This window comes from Zea mays, chromosome 2, assembly GCF_902167145.1.
Source record: "Zea mays cultivar B73 chromosome 2, Zm-B73-REFERENCE-NAM-5.0, whole genome shotgun sequence".
NCBI lineage: Eukaryota > Viridiplantae > Streptophyta > Magnoliopsida > Poales > Poaceae > Zea > Zea mays.
In genome coordinates this window covers 77,354,802-77,360,219 of record NC_050097.1, presented here as the reverse complement: position 1 = coordinate 77,360,219, position 5,418 = coordinate 77,354,802, and the positions used below count along the sequence as shown (strand labels likewise).

General features: G+C 43.8%; 1 long non-coding RNA gene across 1 annotated transcript; it reads left to right on the top strand.

The window, feature by feature from the left end:
* Positions 1–274: 274 nt before the first annotated feature.
* On the top strand, positions 275–3,355 carry LOC103646601 (uncharacterized). The gene is made up of 3 exons (XR_562302.4): positions 275–650; positions 759–865; positions 1,877–3,355. It is a non-coding gene; the product is annotated as an uncharacterized lncRNA (long non-coding RNA).
* The last annotated feature ends 2,063 nt before the right edge of the window (positions 3,356–5,418 follow it).

Here is a 5,418-nt window from a genome sequence, read left to right as displayed (position 1 = left end):
ACTGATTTGGGGATAGTGGAGAGAGTAATTCAGTTAACTGAACCTTGAATCAGATTTGGCGGTGAAGAAAAGATCTCCTCTCCCTGCTGGTTTCTCTAGTGTGCTCGAGTTGAGATGTGGTTGGGCTGGTCAACAAAGGTTCTAGAGACCTCACACGCTACTGGACTAAATATCAAGTCCCTGAATCAATTTGAGTCTATCCCCAAGTAGAGAAAATATCTGTTTTGTTTGCTAGCTGCAAAACTGGACAAAACTGATATTTGGGTTGTGTTGTGCTGAGCCAACCGGGTATTGTGCATAGGAGCCAGGTGTATTGACCCTGCAGTGCTGGCCCCCTGTTAGTTTTTCATCACAGCGAGGTAGGCAAGTCCATTGGATCTGTCCTTAGCTCCACTCCTATACTTAAGTGCTGGTCTCTGCTAATTCCGAGCTCTAGCCAAAAACCTCTACAAAGATGTTGGAGACCTGGTGTTCATGCTGATGTTAACTCTCCCCAGCCCCTCCCAAGTTGGCACTGTCCAAAGCTTGCACGCCGTGACCTACCAGTAGTGACCATGCCGGTCAGTTTGGCCATCTCGCCGTGGCCAGGACAACTCAGCAAAGTACACGATCATGCTATGTTTGTTCTGTGATCACCTTGTCATGGCCAGGTAATCACAAGCGATTTCCCAACTGTATAGTGCATGTTTTGTGTTCTCTGTAGACCAGTAGGGCTCACGTCGTTTGGTTCTTGGACTCTACCGGGGTGTGTGATCTAGAACGGAGTCACGTCATCGTGGAACTAGCGCTGCGGGCAGCCTCACCGTGGACCGATCGACTGGAGTCATCCCTGGTCAATCTCGCGCACGCACCGAGACTTTGGAAGGTCAGTGAAGCTCTCTATGCCATTAATTTGAACTCGACCACGAGATTAGGATAGTCAGAGCAACTGTCCGCCGCCGCTGACAGTAGAGTGGTTCCAAAGTCTCTGCGGGTAAATTGGGTGCACGACCGAGTTTACCGTAGCCTGGAGACTTGGTTGGTACCGTCACCGTCGTCTGCGATGTGTGATCATGGCGGATCCGGTGCCGGTTCACCGGAGAACTGTGCGGCGGTGTCGGGGCCGAGGCGTTGTGAAAGAAGGAAAGCCGAGGGGCTCAGGTGCAACTGTCAGTGACCCGAGAATTCAATCAGAGCGCAGTGTCCTTTTTATAAAACCTCAGGCATGGGCTCCTCAGCGTGGGCCGGCTGTGCCTGGGATTTGGGACGTGTCAACGGTTTGGTCCCTGGACTGTTTAGAATTTTGCCTTTTCTTTTATAAGAGTTCTTGGAAATTGTACCAAAAATCGTAGAAAAATCCAAAAATCATGGGACATGTTTTATGGGATGTGTAAAATCAGGAGCTCTCTGGTGAAGTTAGTTTTAGGCTTTTTAAAGCTGTCAGTATATTTTAGTATTTTAAAAGTGCTCTTGGAAGGACTATTGGAATTTGAGAAATTAGAATTGGGCACTAAAAATTATGGATTTTTTTGGAGAAGTTTGTTATTAGGATATGAGTACTTGGTAAAAGTTTGGGGCTGTTTGGAATCAATTTGCTCAGAAAGTCTTGTAGGGCACCAAAATAGAGTGGTTAATCCCTAATCAAGTGTGGGTTAATCATTTGGAAAGGAGATAAGTTTACCTAGTGAGAGTTGTTCTTTGGATGAAGGAACCAAAGGAAGATTAATACCTAAGTAAGTTCAATTTGGCCACTTTTAGCAACTGTTGGGGGTGTAGAACCATGTGTATACTTTGTCATGTGCTTTAGTTGTAGTGTTTTTATTCCCCACCTCTCCTTGTGAGAGTTTGCATTTCATATCATTACATAAGCATACATGTATTTGTAATTGACTTGTAGAACACCTAGAAGAAGTGGTGTTTGAAGGAGTCAACTCCAGTGGTTGCTGATCAAGTGGAGGAGCCATCTAACTGTGTATTGGATAGAGGGATCTAGAGCCTCTTTACTGCAACAAAGGCAAGCCCCGGTGCATTTGCCCCTTCCTTGTATTTTAAATGACTTTTATACACTTTAAGACTAATGAAATGTGCATTAAGTTTATAGGAGTTGCTTGGAAACTATTGGATGCATTGCCTACCTTGATATCCATACCTTTATAGATAATTCTAATGAAGTATCAAAATATGATTTACAAAAATGATTAGCCCTGCTTAGATCTTGTGGATAGAGGTTGTCCTTTGCAATAATGCATACCTCAGGGGTTATCCTGACGAATGATGGCTTCTACTTGCAAGAATATTTTCATTGGGAGAATGGTGGGATCTTACTGCAAAGTTCCCTATAATGCTCTTTTCATCCTAAGGAACACAAACAATCCTAAGCATGGAAGTACTTAAATCGGGACTTGGGTTAGGAACAGGTGATGCTCCACCTAGGTTAATTAAGGATTGGATGCGTATGTAGGCCTGTATGATCAAGGACTATCTTAACTGGCCACATGCCCTGGATATGGGACAGGGTAAGCTTGAACCCGGCTATTCCATACGTGAAAAGACAACCGCGCACTGGGCTTGGGAGATGGTGGGAGTAGCGTGTACCCTCCTGGCTAGAGCTGGATGGAGGAGTACTGTGCTCCCGGGTAGCGCGGACCAGTTCACGTTGTGAAGGATCTGTGGGAACGGTTGACATATGCAAGGGTTAAGTGCTACATATGTTGTGTGGTTAGAGATCCTCAGCTGAGTAAATCGATTCAGATCACTGTTATATCCCCGGAGAGTGGAGACTTGATCTCCGACCTACAACCTAAGTCAGGATGTAAACATTATGAGTAAAAATGATGTTGTATTGATGAGATGGTGAAATTAGACTAGATGCAACCAGAGTCTATTAATATTTAATCTGGCGTTAAAATATTGAAAGTAAGGAATCACTTTAGTAAGCTATTTATGCAAAAGTATCTAAGTTGATTCTTGCTAAAGCCTTTTCCTTGATTCCTATTTAACCAGCATATCCTTGAGAGTCATTTTTCCTTAGTCGGGTAAGACTTGCGAAAGTACACTCCGTACTCAGGGTTTTCGAACCCATGTTGTTGTAGGTGATGAGGAGTACTCTAGGTGTTTCGGAGGCTGGAGGGCGTTTCCAGTTCTGGGGGAGGATTAGTTAGGCTTGTGTATAAGCTTTGGAGGGTTCCTACCTTCCTGTTATTGTAAAAGGTTATGCACTTTGAGTATATCAGGACTTGTAATAAATGTAACTCTTCCTATGTAATAACCTTCAGTTTTAGAAATAAAAATAATGTTTTGTAAAGTCTTCTGCTCTTATCTCCGAAGTGTGTGTACCGAATGTGATTACTGTAATATGCATGTATGGTGGGAGATCCTTGGGATGATGAGTTCAAATTGTTGAACTTGTGATAGCCTTGTTAAGTTACCTGGTACACGTGCATAGCCATCTGAGGCCATCAAGGCAAGGATTGGTGCACTTGGGCCCGATAACTTGGGAGGGCTGCCACAGTTCTCATCTGAGGGATTATTTTCACTGTTGTAGCGCAACTTCTTGTAATGCGACCTAACTTACCATTTTCTCTGCAAAACACACGTTAGTCACATATAATATTATGTTGTCATTAATCACTAAAACCAACCAGGGGCCTAGATGCTTTCAATCTCCCCCTTTTTAGCGATTGATGACAACCCTACAAGAGTGTGAGAGTGTTTTGTTTATTTTTCTATCAATACTAAAGATAGTTAGTGATACTCAATAAGTATGACAGAGAAAAGTCATGTAAGAGTATAAAGAAGTATAAGCGCATACACAACATAAGTATCTTGTTCATAAAAGTGTGAGATAAAGACCATGAACAAGAACTGCAAGACTGGTGACAACAACATAGGTGAAAACATAAACAAACAGTCATTAAAATACCCTAAGAGCATGTCATAGAGTTTGTGAGGTAAAAAGCATACAAAAGCGAAGAGCTAATATAGAGAGTATCATGCATATATTACATCAAAAGATCATGAACTCTCATCTATGTATCCCTGTCCCTTTGGCGTCAAACACCAAAAGGGCTACCCTAACCTAGAGCCCAGAGGAAGGAGGAGGAGCAGACGCATCAGGTCGAGGTCAAGGAAGCAGTGCAAACGCGAACAAGGTGAGTCTTGGATCCAATATCTATGGTAGAGGCTGGAGCTGGTGCTGACTCGGACGCTGGCTACGTGTGTTGGATCTGCTAGAGCTAGAGCAGACACATAGACATCCACGACTGGAGTGGCGACAACAGACGCTGGAGGCACCGGTGGCTGAGCACTGACTGGTCCTACGACCTGGGTAGAGAAGTCTAGGGTGACTGGCCTGAGCTGAGAGATGGCTCGACCAAAGGAGTGTAGCTGGGTCCTTACTAAATGGCTAGCACAGTAGTAGCCTGAAGAGAAGGAGGCGGAGCAGACTGTACTGGAGGAATAGGAACACCGGTGTGCTGAAGGATGTGAGTCATGAACGCACGATGCTCTGCCCTGTCTGCCAAGAGCTGCTGCTGAAGGGTGTCCTGGCGGTCCTGAATAGTCTGAAACATCGACAACATCTGCTTGAATATCTGCTACTGGATGGCTACCTAATGGGCCTCCTCTGCTACCAAGTGAGTCTGCTGCTGAGTGAGTGACTAGAGCATGGCGGCCAAAGCAGGGTCAATCGCTGGAGGAGCAGCCAGATATAACACCCTGAATTTGGGGGTGTAAAATTTCTTCCCTAATATCTACCAAATTCAGGTGTTACTCCTTTTCTCATCTCTATAGATTTTCTTTCTCTTACTTTTAATATAATTTTAGATATTTATTTGAGAAGTGTATTATTTCTTTAGAATATTAAAACCTAGAGGAGACATGAATTGTTGCATCATGCTGAGCTTAGACTTTGTTTTTAGTTGATGCACATGTTTGAAATATTTAAATCTGAATTTGTGGTTTGATTTCAATTCAAAAGAGAAAATAAAAAGAAAAGGAATAGAAAATGTGGCGGAACTGCCCGAATTATTCCGACTTAAGTGCCTAAGTCCCACCTTAGAGGCTAGACCACACTTAAATGAGAATAACCCGTCAATCCCTCGGATCTAGTCCGACAAGGCCACTGACAGGATCAAGTACCACAATCTCACTCGATGGTGAGTCACAGAGCAAATACAATAAAGCATAAAACCATGCATTAAAGAGTATTAAATTATTACATCATCATCGGAGTTTTGCAAAAGTAGTCATCATTGTTCGAAGTGCAGCAGAATAAAACTAACGGTAAATAAACAGAGAGATGGGGAAGCCTGTCCCATCACTCCCCGTGCTCCTCCTCAACCGAGGTAGGGTCCCACTCGACAGTCCAACCCAGTGGCAAGATGGACGGCCAAGTCACTCCAGCAACCATGTCCTCCAAGGAACATGTAAAAATTGTGC